The 16,988-nt window shown below is 37.3% G+C and overlaps 1 long non-coding RNA gene across 3 annotated transcripts; it reads right to left on the bottom strand.

The window, feature by feature from the left end:
• Positions 1-3,731: 3,731 nt before the first annotated feature.
• On the bottom strand, positions 3,732-10,937 carry LOC115983900. 3 transcript variants are annotated; one of them, XR_004090297.1, is made up of 10 exons: positions 9,268-10,937; positions 8,726-8,921; positions 7,986-8,178; positions 6,741-6,899; positions 6,547-6,643; positions 6,368-6,452; positions 6,164-6,279; positions 5,769-6,001; positions 5,179-5,622; positions 3,732-4,191 (listed from the first exon to the last, which is right to left on the bottom strand). It is a non-coding gene; the product is annotated as an uncharacterized LOC115983900 (long non-coding RNA). The 3 variants fall into 3 exon arrangements; XR_004090296.1 differs by having other exon boundaries at positions 3,732-4,186; positions 6,164-6,452; XR_004090295.1 differs by having other exon boundaries at positions 5,769-5,989; positions 6,164-6,452.
• Positions 10,938-16,988: the final 6,051 nt, after the last annotated feature.

Raw genomic sequence — 16,988 nt, 5'->3', positions numbered from 1 at the left:
TTATTTTATTTTTCATATTATTATGAGATACTATCAAATAAGATAGTATCTGCATCAAACCTAAAGATAAATTCTATTATTATGCCACATTATAGACTAATCCTTTTTTATTTTTTGAACCTTTTATCATTAGGGAAAGGCAACACAACCACATATGACAACAAAAGGGCCATTAATTTTAAAATTCATATGTATTATCGAGAAATTAAGACATATTAAAATGCATGTGTGTGTGTATATATATATATATATATAATAACAAATAGTTAAAACGTTTAACATTTTGTTGACCGCGCCTCATTGCGTCACTTAACTACATAAGTTGCGCCACTTGACTTTTTATCACCGAGAAATTAAGACATATTAAATTATGTTATCTTCCATGCATATTTTGGGAATATACAAGTCAATAAAATATTAGTCTCTTTTCTTTAAGGAAAGTGGTCAAGATAAAACTAATTGAAGAGAAGAAACTTTATCTTGGAAATTAGTGTGAGAACAATAAATTAAAGAAAATTAGTCTAAAGAATTATTTTTTTCTCTCAATAAATTAAAGAAAATAAGTTGAATTTAATTTAACTTGCAATTGGTGAGCTTCGGCTCGCCTTAGCACGAACATGCTGACGCACACCATAGACAGGCATGAAACTTTGCCGATGCGCCATTATGCACCAAATGCGAAACTCTGCCTAATTTTCGCCATGAAAATGGGGCACCTTTTTTGCTGTATTCTCACCGTGAAAGCTTGATAAGGATAGTGTTTTGTATGCTATAACGCACTAAGGCGAAATGCTGCATCATTTTCACCATGAAAATAAGGCAAGATGTTGCCAGATTTTTGTCGTGGAAATTTGGCAACAATTCTAAATGTGCTAGCAAAGCATTGATAAGCGACCACACCCCTTCCAAAATTAAACCTCAAAGCCCAATTCTTTTGAAGCCCTGAAAGCTAATGCCAATAGCTTGTTTTTAACTGTAAATGTCTGAAAAATTAAGATTTTACCAAAACAAAGGATTGTCTTCAGACAGGCATTGTAGGGAACCTAACACCTTCCCCGCACATAGCCAAACTTCCAAACTCAAGAATCAAGATTTTTTACCATCCACATTAGATTAGGAAAAACGACCATTTTTCTTAGCCTAAGATTGGTAATAAAATCAAATAAAGTCAGGTGACCAATCACACCTTAGAAAAAATTCAAGGATTATTGGTGGTATCTTCACTTACCTTTGGTGAATAATAGGTTAAAATCGACTCATCCCAGTCACCTATGTCACTGCGAGGTATTGACAATCACCATTAAACTAAAACTCAATTTATCATAGGAAAAAAGTCAGTATGTATTTCTTTCTTGAAATATCAAGAGATTCGTACTCTAGGAAGAAGCTTGGAATCTAAACAATGAGGATTGAATAGTGGAGTCAATTTTCCTCTACAAATTCAATTGCAATTGTCTAAATCACCTCCACAAGATGATAAAATTACTTGATCCTTGTAATCCAAATTTAAGATTTACAGTAGGTTTGGCTTTGATTCATTTTGAAAAGTCCAGTCTACTCAAGCCACATGTTAAGATCAAAAAACCTTTTAAAAAAGACATTGACAATGAGACTTTTATACTATAATAAACAATTATCGACTTCTCAGTTCTAGATTTCTAGCGTCCTTTGTAAATCAATATACACAATAACAAAATCTATAAAAGAAAATAGCAAAAAAAAAAAAGAAAAGAAAAATCTCACAATCTTAACTCAAACAATAGTAAGTGAAGAATTCAAATTTTGAAAGTACCAAAAGATAGCTTTTGTATAGATACACAGTTTTGAAACCCGGACCGGACCGTACAGTCCAACAGGGAAAACCTTGAACCGCTCATTTTTGCGGTTCTTTTAGCCTCAAGAACCACTTTATGGGAAAAAAGCAAGGACCTGTGCAAACCGTGGTCGGACCTCATGGCTCTGAGAACTGTGATTAGACTGCTTCTCATGGTTCACTACTTCCCTTTGAATCTAAACCAAAAAAATAAAAAATAAAAAATAACACACAGAAAAACAAGCTTTAAATTCTGGAACTGTGATCAGACCGCTTGGCCGACATGCATCGGACTTTTTTCAGATTTGGAACCGAAGATTTGTGAGGAAAAAAAAAAAAAATGAGAAGAAGAAGATGACAAAGTAGAGGTTTTGCGAAGTTGAAACAGCAAGTTAGCAACCCAGCACAAATCGCTAGTCACAGCTTTCATCTTCGTCTCCTGCTTCTATTTCTTCTTCTTTCTTCTTTTTCTCCTTCTTCTCTTTCTTCTTTCCGTCTCCATTGTTGTGGTTTCTCACCTTCTCTCTGTTTGGGTTTGTTTTGAATTCTTTTTTATGTTTCCAAAGCCCCTTCATGTGACTTGGCATTGGTTCACGTGACTTGGCATTGGGAAAGAATCTAGAGCCCCTACACATGACTTGGCATTGGGAAAGAAGAAAACTTTTGATTTTTGAAATTGGTAAAATGTTTCAGTAATTAGATTTGCGCTTTGAGCCCGTGATGTGACTATTGATGGATTGATAAGTAACAAATAAAATATTATAAGTACTTTTAGTTAATATTTACAATTTTTTTTTAAATGAAAAAATATTGTGTTACAAAATATTTCACAACTTTTTTGTCACAATTATAATGTAGCAAAGTTTGAATGGTAGAGAAAAAATAGTGAGTCAACGGATACAATTAAGTATATAATAATTATTAAATAATTATTTTAATGTAAAATTACTAAGTGTCCTTCTAATTCCTATATTATTACAATATTACTATCACGAGTTTAACTAATCAACATATAAATAAATAAAGAAATATTATATCTATGTATGCTTAGGATATGATATTTCTTATTTGTCATATGAAAGTTATGATATAAAAAATTATATTTGAAAGATAGATTTCTATATTTAATTGGGTCATTTAATTTAATTTTTCTATTTATACTAATTTAATATATTTATTTATATTTAAATAATTATTAAATTAATTATGATGTCATCACAGTTCGACCCCGGTTCAATCTCTGTTCGACCTTAAAAACCTTAAACCTCTCCCTTTTACAGTTCAATGAACGGTCCGGGTCTGAAAACATTGTATAGATATAGATATTGATTGATTAGTATATCAAATTTTAAGTACATATATTCAAAGCAATAGATAACACATACAAATGACAAATCAATTCTACAATCTAAAATCGAAATTCCTAAAATGAGTGTTTGATATATTCACATTTCATTTTCCTAAAACTTCCTAAAAAAACCATAATAAAGTGACAATTAGCAAATTAATGGCAGTAGCCAACTGGGTTTTGTCTAATTGTGTTAAATCAATCAATCAATATATATATAAAAAGTAGAGACCTCATGCGGGAGAGTACGAGGTTCTGGCAAGTGGCATATCCTTTCTACAATTTCCACACAGAGCTGTCACAAGAGACTCTCTTCAAGACATTGTTCATTAATTCAGCATGTTAGATCCTATCATTGTTAACCTTTATTTTTTTTTCCGTACTTATTTGTGAAGGGTTTTCTTATCCATTGTCTTTCCACCTTCTCTCAACTCTTCATCTCCCAACCATCAACCCAATTGGCTAACATTCAATTGCTACCATATTAGCATATTGGAATCAAGCACAAGTCCTCATCAAAATTAGCATACAATGCTATAAATCCTGCATGAATTTAAATTAGCCACAAAATTTAGGTGAAGCTAATTTAACTTCTCTTTATAAATTGGCTGATTTGATCAAGAAACATTAATGGAAGAGAAATGTGTCGGAAAGATATAAGACCATTAATGATAATACTAATTGACTTGCGGTTCTTAGGTGCCAGATGGCTATGCCCCATGTAGCACCTTGGATTGACCAATGATGGTAATTTAAGGTTTTCAGATATAACTTATAAGTATACAAGGCCATAGAGAAAAGTGGACAGAGTTACAACTGAAAGATTTAAATATTAAAGAACAAACTTTATACTACCATTAATAGCCAATCAGATTTTTGATTTTCTGCTCCATCCTTGGCCAACACATCTTTCTCAAACTCTTTGTACTAGATTCAAACAGTCAGCTTGCTGCTCAATAGTAGGTTGGCTTGTAATAGGCAAATCACCAACCCAGACAAATCCCACTCCCATACTCCATCAAAACCTGCCCTACAAGTTCAACATCCTCTCTAGTCAAAAACACCAATATATCATCCCCATGCAGTGTTAAAAATTTTATAAACTAGTAGGGCATTAAGTGTTATAGAATTTGAGTACTAGCGAGTTATTGTTCCATGTGAAACAAACAGTTCTATGTTAAATTTTGCAATGTATCTTGTTAGACTTTGTTTCATAAAGTGGCAAAAGATACGTTCCCTTTTCTATACTAATGGTTTCACTTGTAATTAACTTTATCTACTAATGGTTTTGTTCTGATGTCAAGTCTTACATATGATTAGAAGATTACTGCATTAATTAAGTCTGTAGTGTGTAGATTCTGAATGGGCTATAAAATGTGTATTATTCCCTATTGAGTAATCAAATTGAAAATCTTTGGAATCTTAAGGTTTCTAGAGCATGGAAACAATAGGCTGTAGAAATCTAAAAATAGACCATTAACACATGTACAAGGTGTGCCTAATTGAAGCAACTATAGACTTTAGGAATTTGAAAGAGTTTTAAGAAATTTTCAAGGTGTGCCTATACATTGCGGTAGATCAATGTCACTCCTTGTGTTGCATTAAATTTTTTAGAGATACAATGGATCTTAGGAATGAAAATGATGCATGTGAAAAATACTATGAGATTGGAATAAAATATTTAAATAAAATGTACAATCCCTAATTGGATTTTCCTTTATATATTTTGATGTGTTGCTTTACTATTTCAATCCTAATTGTTTGTACAATGTAGTTGTTCAATCCTAATTGTTTGTACAATGTAGTTGTTCAATCCTAAGTGTTTGTACAATGCAGTTGTTCAATACTAGTGTTTAAAGACCCAGGCCATGAGCATAAAAGAAGTGGCAGCAAATACTGCAAGCAAAAGCCGACAATGGGAGGTGTAAATTGCCAAAATCCTTTGTCACAGTAAGCATACATACAATAATAGTTCTGTTATACATGCAAAGCTTGAAGAATAGGCAAAAAGACTGACATAATCATTCAGTTGATTGATGCTCCAGAAAGGTAGACCATATGGCTATATGGTTTCTGACCATTAAATAGCTCAATGCATCCATATGCATATCTGCCAATTTCTTCGGGGATGATAAAACTAAAGAAAAGAAAAAGGTTAGTCAGGGCTGGATCACATTTCCATGGTAGATACTTAAACTAGAAGTTTAGAATGCAGAGAGAGTTAAAGTTAATTACCCAAGAACTAAGAGGACTAAAGCTGTAATCCTATAAAAGGAATTGATAACACTTGTGCTTGGATTTCTGCTTTATTGCGTATACTGAAGGAATTTATTTGTGGCTTACACATCCAAGCCAGTTGGAAATCCTGACAGGAATCCTTCAATATGAGCTGAATTGTCCACATGTGGTAGAAATCCAAGGGGCAAATTTATGGCTATAATGAGCACGAGAGTTACAAGTGCTGCACGCAAAATATTTAGGAGTCAAGAACTATTCTCACAAATTAAGAGTATATAAGTTTCAGGTAATCAAATAAAACCATAGCTTTGAGTTTCAGTCTATCACTATTACTAGCCAAAGACATAAATAGCAAAAAGGAAACGTTACCTTATTTGCTTAGATTTTCCAATTAGTGAAAAGCTTGGAAACCATGGCTCCCAATAGTACACTAAGTGCACCAGATGCGCCAACTAATATTGTAATTTCACACGTCATCATACAGCTAAAAGCCTCCAAAGCTATTTGGAGAATCACCAAGTGATGATGAACAAAAGCATTCATATACTATTGGCAGATTGAAATTATTAACACTCTAGCACTTCTTTCACCTGCAATGTTAACTGAGGTGATTAATGATCAGAAAATTGAAATTTAACAAAAGCATGCACTTGTACAAACAAATTTTTCTGTTACATTTGAAACCTCAACCTATTCCTATAATGATAAACCTAATAACCAGTCATTGATGATTAGACATGAAAAGATTAGAAAGAAGTACTTACAAGTATGCATATTGCCAACTGCAAAGCCAAGCCTTAAAGTTGTATTAGTTACTACACAAATGCTCCTCTTCAAATTCTTCCTCTACTAACTTTCAAAGGTGATCTGCTCACAATTGCTAGGCATGACAAACAACACATTTAGCAACAAAGCAAGAGAATACACCCTAACATCCATACCTTGATTTTTAAGATATATAGACTCACATCCTGTGGTAGCTTATTTCCAAATTCTCCACTAGCTCCTTCAAGCACAAGTCCTAATCAAAATTAGCATACAATGCTATAAATCCTGCATGAATTTAATTTAGCCACAAGATTTAGATGAAGCTACTTTAAGTTCTAACATATTTATGGAAGAGAAATGTGTTAGAAAGATGTAAGACCATTAATGAGAATTCTAATTGACTAGGTTCTTAGCTGCCAGATGGTTGTGCCCCATGTAGCACCCTGGACTGACGAATGATGGTCAAGTAAGGATTCCTGACATTTGTTCAATATAAGTATACAAGGCCAAAGAGAACTATGGAAGAAGTTACAACTGAAAGATTTAAATACCATAGAACAAACTTTATAGTACCATTAATAGCCAAAGAGATTTCTGACTTTCTGATTCATCCTTGGCCAACACATCTTTTCTTAACCTTTTTGGTTTAGGTTCAAACAGTTTGCTTGCTGCTCAATACAGGGCTGGCTTGTAATGGGCAAATCCCACTCCCATACTCCATCAAAACCTTCCCTTCAAGTTCAAAATCTTCTCTAGTCAAAAACACCAATATATAATTCCCATGTAGTGTTAAAGATTTTATAAACTAGCAGGGTGTTAAGTGTTATAGAATTTGTGTACTAGCCAGGTGTTATAGACAATCTCATAAGTTCATTGCAGTTGGGCACAAAGAAACAGTGATAGAATTGTTTTTTTGAATAGATTTGGGATAATCATTCTGTTGAGTAATATGTGCTTAGTTTTACCAACAGAATCACAAAAATAAGAGATTAATTCAAAAAGAATCAACATTCACTTCACCTATACAACATTTTCATTAAAAAATTGAATTGACAACTATTAAGTTTTAAATATTTATGGTGTTTGAATGCTGAGAAAGTTCAAGTTAATTACTCATGAATTAAGAGTACTAAAGCATTAATGCTATAAAAGGTATTGATAACACTTATGTCTGGATTTCTGCCTTATTTCTTATCCTGGAGGAATTTTTTTGTGGATTACATATCTAAGCCAAGGGGAAATCCTGTCAGGAATTCTTCAATATGAGCTGTATTGTCCACATGAGGTAGAAATCCAAGGGGAAATTTTTGGCTATAATGAGCATGAGAGTTACAAGTGTTGCACACTAAATATTTAGAAGAAAAGACCTATTCACACAAATTAAGAGTATATAAGTTTAGGTTAATCTAATAAAACCTCAGCTTCGAGTCATCACTATTACTAGCCAAAGACATAAAGAGCAAAAATAAAATGTTACGTTATTTACTTATTAAAAAAAAATGTCACCTCATTTGCATAGATTATCCAATTAGTGAAAAGCTTAGAAACCATGGCTCCCAATAGTACAAAAAGTGCACCAGATACACCAACAGATATTGTAATTTCACATGTCATCATATAGCTAAAAGCCTCCAAAGCTAAAAAATTGAATTGACAACTATTAAGTTTAAAACATGGGTTTAAATTGACAACAGTATTTTAGGGACTTGATGTTGTCATTAATATTTATGGTCTTTATGCCAAGCTCTTCCACCATGATCAAGTAATATGCTGGGTGTGATGAAAACATGGACTTCAAATTAGGATTAGATCAAATACCTGAAGAGTGTCGCAAGGGAGATGGTTGGAGGGAGGGTTTATTTGTTTTGATTCAGAGGCAAGAGTGGAGAAATGAAGCAAAAGAGAGAGGGCCAAAGCCACCCTCAAACATCCACAAAAGAGGCTTTTAAATTCCTCCTCTCTCACAATGATTACTCAAAAAACTAGGTCCTCAATTTTTGTCATCGACCAGCTACATGCCCAAAAGAACAACATATAATGAGTTATGTCAAATTAGTCCAAATCCCCAAAATCAATGAAATCTGCAAGATCCATCTTGATATATCATATTAAGACATAAATGAATAAGAGGAATCAAATATAGGCATAACACTTACTGGTTACTAGTTAATGTGGAATTACATGCCCAAAAATCAAAACATTCTTACTTATAACCAATTAGACCAAAGAGGGTCATGATCAAAATTTTTTAAAAAGAAAATCAGTTTATGAATACTTAGAAAGAAGAAAATGTATTTTAGATTTGCAAATAGTGGGCATAGGAGATAGAATGTTTGGTGGGAGTGTGTATGTGATTTATAACAGAGGCTTGATATCCTTCTTCTCTCTCACCATCATCATTCAAACAAATTTTACTTGTGGCTAAAGCATGATCACACACGCACACACAAAAATTCAATAAAACCAATCAATAAACAGTTACTATAGTTTTAACGAATACATCATTATTATTTTTCATTTTTTCTTTTTTGATGAACGACTGTATAATTATTACTTACCTCCTCCTTTGTGGTCTTCAAAAATCTTGTCCACTTCAATACCTTGCTCTTATTATTTGTCTGCTTTACAGATCTCCAGACCCTTATCATTGTCTACTTCCACTCGTTCATCCACCACACACTCAGCCGAGCCAGCCCCAACATCATCTTTGTCATTGATTTGTGGTCCAAATTCATAGTGTTGATTATCAACAGTCTACATGCACGTCCAATAGAAAAGCTTATGAGTAACGAGTTATGTTAGATTTAGTTTAAAATATTGAAAATCAACAAAACCCACAATGAACCCATATAATATTAAACCAAAAAATTAACAAGAAATATAAAATTTAATAAAAACCCATGTACTTATTTATTAAATTGATATATTTAATAAATAAATAAATGCACGTGTAGAAGTTGGCATTGAGTGGAAGAGAGTTAGAGTAAACTAAACTTCCAACTGTTTGCACAATCCAATACATATATTTATATTTAATTGATATATTTGCAATGCAAAAATAAAATAAAAGAAGAAGAAGAAAGGAAGGAAGGAGAGTTACCTTTGAAAGACTGTTTGAATCAATATGAAGACGTGTCATTACTTCTAATCAATACGATGTTTGGGAAGTGCCAAGACTCTCTGGACCCTTTTTGGTAACGTTCTTCGAGCTCAATCCCAGAATTCTTCAAGTAGTCTGGCAGAGACTTTAGCCCATAACATCTACAAATTTTCAAGGACTGAAGACGTGGCATTATTTTTATTAATATCGGATTTGTAACAATACCATTATCCTTTTCTTCTTCTTCTTCTCCTGTTTCTCCCATCCCAATCCATTCTTCCCAGTTGTCCAAATCCCAAAATTCGAGAGATTTCAGGTTTGGGAATATGATGTCGTAGTCTTTCTTGTTTTTGGAATCTTCTATTCCCAGAAATTCATCTCCCACCTTCTTCACATTAAGAAGCCACGATATCTTTAATACTTCAAGGAATGGCAACTGCCCCAAAGAAGGCAAATGCTCTAACTTTACGCACCATAGAAGTTGAAGCCTTTTCAGTGTGGTACATGACATCATCCAATTAGGATAAATAATGTTGCCCATGTAGCCTCCAATTTCTAAATCTTGCAAGTGTGGAGGTGGCTCTAAGGCATTCAATACTAATATGTCATTCTCTATTCTTCTTATATCCTCTTCATCTTCGAGTGAATCTAGAGGGCTAAACCGTAGCACTAAACCACGGAGATGTATTTTCTTCTTCAATTGTGCATTCTGAACCTCACCTACATCTACCACATTTTCCAACCCATTTATTCTAAGAGTCCCTCGAAGCTGATTCAAATTTTTTAATTCTCCAAATTTACATCCTTCTCTATCATCCTTATCACCTATGTTGAATACCCATAATGTTCTAAGATCAATTAATTTCCCAACCCTTTTGGAAATACCAAATGACTATTTTCATCAAATATAAGATGTCTTAAGTTAATTAGTTTACTCATCCCCCGTGGTAATTTCTTTAAACCATAACTGTTCTCGATATACAAAGTTTGTAAATTATAGAGATTACACAGGGTTTCAGGCAATTCTTTTATATAAACATTCTCAGACATATGAAGACACCTTAAATGTATCAAATTTTCCACTGCATCTGGAAGTTTCTCAATTGGACAATCCAAAATTAATGTTCGTAAACATCTAAAATGATGGAATGAGTTCGATAGGAGCATCTCAAACTCATAATCCCTTTCATGCGAAAGAAGAAAGAGAGTGCGTAGATTTATTGCACGATAGATGAATTCGAGGCATTGCATTTCTTTTGAAATTTTTAAATGTAAATGATGAGCACTTTGCCAATCTCTCTCCAACTTCTTATCACCATCAATTTCAAAGGAATCATTTTTTGCCATTAATTGGGCAAAGTCATGCACTATATCATGCATTTTGCAACTTATTATCTTGCCATCACTATTTTCATGTCTCTCGAAATCTTGGAAGAAAGAACGCATGGCTAACTTTTCAAAGTATTCTTCCGCTATGACTTCCATCTCCATATTTGCCTTTGACTCAACATATCCTTGTGCCATCCAATGGAGGACCAATTTATCTCTGGAAAAGAGATAATCTTTTGAAAAGATAGCACAATATGAGAAACAACGTCTCATTGTTGAGGGTAGTTCATAATAACTTAATAACAATGGTGCCAAAAGGCCTTTTTCAATATCTTCTAATTCCCACATATGACTATCTAAAATCTTATTCCATTGCTCTCTATTTCTTTTGTTGTGCATGAGGCTACCTAGAGTCTTTGCAACGAGCGGTAAGCCATTACACTTAATTGCTAATTTTCTACCAAGATCTTCTAGATACTTGAGTTCCTCCTCATTAGAAAATGCTATTTTACTGAAAATCAACCAGCAGTCTTCATCAGACAATACCTCCAAATTTATAGTGAGGGCACTCTCCATCATATTCGCAACTATTTGATTACGTGTGGTTGCTAGAATTCTACTACCATGGACACCATTTTTTAGAGCAGATTTGAATGGCTCCCATTTTTCGGAGTCTTCAATCCACACGTCATCCAAGACAAGAAAGAACTTCTCGTCCTTAATCAAATCATGAATTTTACACAAGAGAGTTTGCAATTCAATATTATCAAGAGGTCCATGTTCAGGGTCAACCTCCTTAATGATTGCTTTGGCAACCTTGCACTGATCGAAAGGATCAGAAACACAAACCCACATTCTTTTTTGAAAATGGTCTTGCACGTCAGGATGATTGTAGGCTAGTTGGGCAAGAGTTGTTTTTCCAATACCACCCAAACCCACTAAAGAGATGACACAATAAGAATTTCTTTCTTCTAGACTTCCCACACTTAATAGGTTTCTTAGTAGTACATCCCAATAGATATCACGGCCAATTATATTGGACACATCCACAAAGGACGTAGTTGTTGGTCGCTCAACTACGTCAGGTTGCCTATTAAAGTCAATCCCATAGGTTGCTTTGTCTTTGACAATCATATCTAACTTTTCATTCAGTTTTCTTATCATGTGACCAACATCATGACGCAGAGGAAGGTTAAAACAACATGATGGAGATGGGACGAAGGAGCATACCTTCTTCTTGACAACAACAGGAGCGTTAGTATCAGCTGGTTTTCCTTCTTCTTTCTCAATCTCTGCTCTGATCCTTGCAGTGTTCCATGTGTCCAAGATGTCATCCATCTCATAGTACTGATTTTGGAGCTTCTCTAACCAAAGCTTCTCAGTACGCTGCTTCACAGCATGTCTTTCCTCTGCATCGTCCAGCATTGCCTTGATCATTCCGAGCCTGTCTTGAAGCTTTTGGACTTCTTCATCAACGCCAACTAGCAAGTTGATCTCTTGCTTAGCAAGCTGAACAGCGATTGAACCCAATTGCTTGAAGAGATCAATGAGTAGTGTATCAGCCATAGCTAATGGAGAATGAAAGTAAAGTTGGATTGAACAACACAAGAAAGAAACATAAAGTGTTTAGCGAGTGCGCTTCTGAATGTTCCCGGTTTCTTTTGTAGTAGTTTTGGGCAGGAATGGAAAAGATATTATTCGACGCGCACATTGCTTTACAAATTTTCTAAGCAAAGTATACATTTTCTTTTTGATGAAGCAAAGTATACATTTTAAAATATCTTTATCAGCGTTTTTTTATTCTCTCCCTTGCCACATTCAGAATGACGTTCAAATTAAACCGTGTACTTTCGCAAGTTATAAATCAACTCTACACTTCTAAGGGATATTCCAAATTAAAATTTATAGTTTTACAAATTCTAATTAAACCCTAAAGTTTTAAATCAATTTCAATTTAAACCTAAGCCTTTTGGTCATTACAGTGACCGTTGCAAATTGCCACTGAAACAAAATATTTCAGTAAGTAATAAAAGAAAAAGGGAATTTATGTGTAAATAGAACGTAGAGAAATTAACTTGGAAACAACATTTTTTTTTCCTGTATCGGTAAGAAGAAAAAATTAATTTTCTTTCACAAAAATGTAAAAAAATACATTTTAAAATTTTAAATTTAATATGAAGGGCACCAGTCAAATTCAATGGTATTTTTTAAAACCAATTTAGTTTCAAATTATTTCATTTAGTGTTCACATGGATTAGGGTTGGAACTTGGAATTAAGGACAAAATTGGCTTCTGCTCTTTTCGGGTAAAATAAATAACATTCTACCCATTTTCCCAAACTAATTAGGAAAATGCCTCTCTTTTGAAAATCAACTTTCTCAAAATCGAGTTAAGTCCTATAGTGACATTTTTAAGGACCTATAGTGACGTTTTTAAGGACTTATAGTGTCGTTTTTTAACTCATACTCCATGAAATCGAGTTATAGGTAAAAAAATTGCATGTAACTCGACTTCATGGAGATCTCAAAACGCCACTATAGGTCATTAAAACGTCACTATAGGCTCCTTAAAACACTACTATAGGACTCTAGAATTTTTTTTTCTTTTTTTTTTTTTTTTTTTTGTTTATTTTTTTTTTTTTTTTTCTATTTTTTTTTTTTTATTTTTTTTTTTTTTTTTTTTTTTTTTATTTTTTTTATAACTCCCTAAAGCCCTTACTGTCGAATTGAAGACCATTGTCGGAAATGAGTGTACGTGGGGTTCCGAAGCGGGTGATAATGTTCTTCCAGATGAATTTCTGGGCATCCACGTTCCTAATGTTGGCCAAAGGTTCAGCCTCCACCCATTTAGTGAAGTAATCGGTTCCGACTATTATGTATCGCTTGTTCCCCGCGGCTTTGGGAAAAGGTCTGACAATATCAAGACCCCACTGCGTGAACGGCCACGGGCTAGAGAGGGGGTTGAGAACCCCTCCGGGTTGGTGGATATTCGGAGCAAATCTTTGGCACTGATCGCACTTCTTGGCGTACTCTTGGGCCTCTCTTTGCATGTTCGGCCACCAGTATCCTTGGGTGAGTGCCCTATGCGCCAGCGACCTTCCTCCGGTGTGACTTCCACAAATTCCCTCATGTAACTCCTCAAGTAGAGACTCGGACTCTTCTGGATGTACGCAGAGTAGGTACGGTCCAGAATAGGAGCGCCGATATAATTTGTGGTCCTTTGATAGCCAAAACCGAGGAGCGTTCCTACGTATTTTCTCGGCCTCTAGTTTTTCCTCCGGTAAGATGTCGCTTTGGAGGAAGTTCCTTATGGGGTCCATCCAGCTGGGACTTTTCCTGATCTGATGGACTTGGGCTGGGTTTTCGCTGATGGGACCTGCTTGGGCTAGATTTTCAACAAGGATCACTCGCGGCAGATTATGCGCCGAGGACGTGGCTAGAGTGGCCAGCGAGTCTGCATGGGTGTTTACACTCCTGGAAATGTGCGTCAGATTGAAGGATTCGAAACCCGTCTGTAGACGTTTGACCTGTCCTAGATAGTCCTGCATTCTAGCATCTCTGGCTTCCAGCTCACCCATCACTTGTCCAACGACCAACCTGGAGTCCGAGAACACCTCTATCATTCTTCCGCCCAATTTTTGAACCACCGTCATTCCTTGAAGTAGGGCTTCGTATTCGGCTTCATTGTTCGTAGCCGAGAACCCAAGTCTCAATGATTTTTCAATGGCAGCACCGTCCGGCGATATTAAAACTATTCCAACCCCAGATCCTCTTTGGTTGGTCGCGCCATCCACGTAGACCTTCCAACGCAAGGTCCCCCCTGCTGAAATTGCGCCAACCGTTCTTCCATCCATGTCTTTCCTTTCGGTTACTGTTTCTATAGAGGGTTCGGCGAACTCCGCTACCAAGTCTGCAAGGACCTGACCTTTGATGGAGGATCTAGGCATGTATTTGATATCAAAGGCCCCCAAAAGCGCACTCCACATGGCGATCCTTCCTGTGTAGTCAGCGCTTCGAAGCACTGCTCGAAGGGGAAGCTGAGTTAAGACGATGACCGTATGCGCCTGAAAGTAATGAGGGAGCTTCCGTGTGGCATGTACTATCGCCAGGATTGCCTTTTCTAGAGGTAGGTATCTCACCTCAGCCTCATGTAAGGATTTGCTCACATAGTAAACCGGTCGCTGCACCCCGTTATCATCCCGTACCAGTACCAGGCTTACAGCATGGGGAGCTACAGCGATGTACGCAAACAGCACCTCGTCTGCCTCAGGGCTGGACATGATGGGTGGTCGTGACAAGTATTCCTTAAGCTGCTGGAAAGCCCGTACACAATCCTCCGACCATTCAAACCCTTTCCACTTGTTTATCAGGAGGTAAAAAGGTCGACATCGGTCCGCTGATCGCGATATGAGCCGGTTTAACGCTGCAATCATACCAGTGAGCTTCTGCACTTCCTTCAGGTTCCGAGGAGCCTGTAGATTGTTAATTGCCTTGATTTGGTCGGGGCTTACTTCTATTCCCCTGTGGGTTACCATGTACCCCAAAAATTTCCCCGACCCGACCCCGAATGAACATTTGGAAGCATTCAGCCGCAACCGATGTTCCCTCAAGATAGCGAAGATTCTTTCAAGGTCTTTCACGTGCTCGGACACCCTTTTACTCTTCACAACCATATCTTCTATGTAAACCTCAATGATCTTGCCCAGCTGTGGCTCGAACATCCGGGTCATCATCCTTTGGTAGGTTGAGCCAGCGTTCTTCAGCCCAAAGGGCATTACCTTATAGTGATAATTTCCGATGGGTGTCATGAAAGCTGTCTTCTCCTGGTCTTCTAGCGCGAGGGGTATCTGATGATAGCCCTGGAAGGCGTCCAGGAAACTCATTCGAGGGTGACCCACGGTTGCATCCACCAATCTGTCGATTCGGGGCAGGGGGAATGGGTCCTTAGGGCACGCCTTGTTCAGGTCCGTGAAGTCCACGCAGACCCTCCACTTCCCTGTCTTCTTCTTTACCACCATAGTGTTTGCCAACCATTCAGGGTAAAAGACCTCCTTAATAGCCCCCGCTCTTTTCAGTTTCGCCACTTCGTCTTTTACGGCACTAGCATGTTCCTTTGAAGGGCGTCGGGGTGGCTGCTTCTTCTGAGTGGAAGAGGGGTTGACGTTCAGGTAGTGACAAATAAGGCTAGGATGAACTCCCGGGGCGTCGTAGGCGTCCCATGCAAACACATCAACATTCCCTCTGAGAAATCTGACCAGTTCCTCTTTTTCTTGAGAAGGCAATTCAAAGCCGACCTGGAAAAACTTCTCCGGGTCGTTGTTGACAGCGACCTTATTTAAACTTTCACACCTTATCTCCTCGGCTAGTCCATCGTCTTGTTCTGCCGAGGCCGGCTGATTGCTATAAACTTTCAGGGGCCGAGGACTCGACATGGGGCCGATGTAAGACGGCGGTCACCACACACTGCCTGGCCACGGTCTGATCTCCTCGGATCTCTTCTACTTGTCCTCTGGATGGGTACTTTACTTTCTGGTGAAGTGTGGAGGACACGGCCTCTAGGGCATGGATCCATGGCCTTGCAACTATTGCGGTGTAGGGTGAATAAGCGTCGACCACGATAAAGTTTACCTCCACCACCTCCGCCCCAGTCTGTATGGGTAGTCGGATTTGCCCCTTTGGCGTAACAATCCTTCCCTCGAAGCTGAGAAGGGGGGAGTCATAAGCTGTCAAGTCTTCCGGCTTTAGGTTCAGCCCCTTGTATAGATCAGGGTACATTATCTCCACCGCACTTCCCGAGTCTACTAACACCCTTTTCACATCGAAGCCCCAAATTCTCAACGTAACCACCAAGACATCGTTGTGGGGTTGAATAGTCCCTCTCTTATCCTCGTCCGAGAATCCCAGCATCAGAGAGTTTCCCTTTTTTGACCTCTTGAGTTCCCTCTGCCTGCCCTCGAAGGGGAGCCGATCAACAGCCAGTACCCTAGGAAGGGATGGCCCAGTTCTTCCTGGTGCTGCGAGGATGACATGTATCGTTCCGGTGGGGGGTTTTAGGAACACGTCCTTTCGAGACTCTTGTACTACCTGACCGGGGTGGCCGCTCGAGGGGTGCAAAAGGTGATGTAGCTTCCCTTCTCGGACCAACTGGTCTAGGTGATTCCACAGATTCCTGCAATCCTCAGTGGTATGCCCATGGTCCTGATGATAGTGGCAGTACAGGTTCTGGTTACGTTTGGAAGGGTCTCCAGCCATCTTTCCTGGCCATCTGAAATAGGGCTCGTTCCTTACTTTCTCCAGTACCTGCTGTACTGGCTCCTTGAAGACGGCATTTATAGCCTGCGGGTTGCTTTGTCCAGCCTGTCGCGAAAAATCTCTCCTTGGCTGGCTAGGGTT

Source organism: Quercus lobata, chromosome 4 (assembly GCF_001633185.2).
Source record: "Quercus lobata isolate SW786 chromosome 4, ValleyOak3.0 Primary Assembly, whole genome shotgun sequence".
Classification (NCBI taxonomy): domain Eukaryota; kingdom Viridiplantae; phylum Streptophyta; class Magnoliopsida; order Fagales; family Fagaceae; genus Quercus; species Quercus lobata.
The sequence above is the reverse complement of the archived record's forward strand: the minus strand, read 5'-3'. Positions and strand labels throughout refer to the sequence as shown.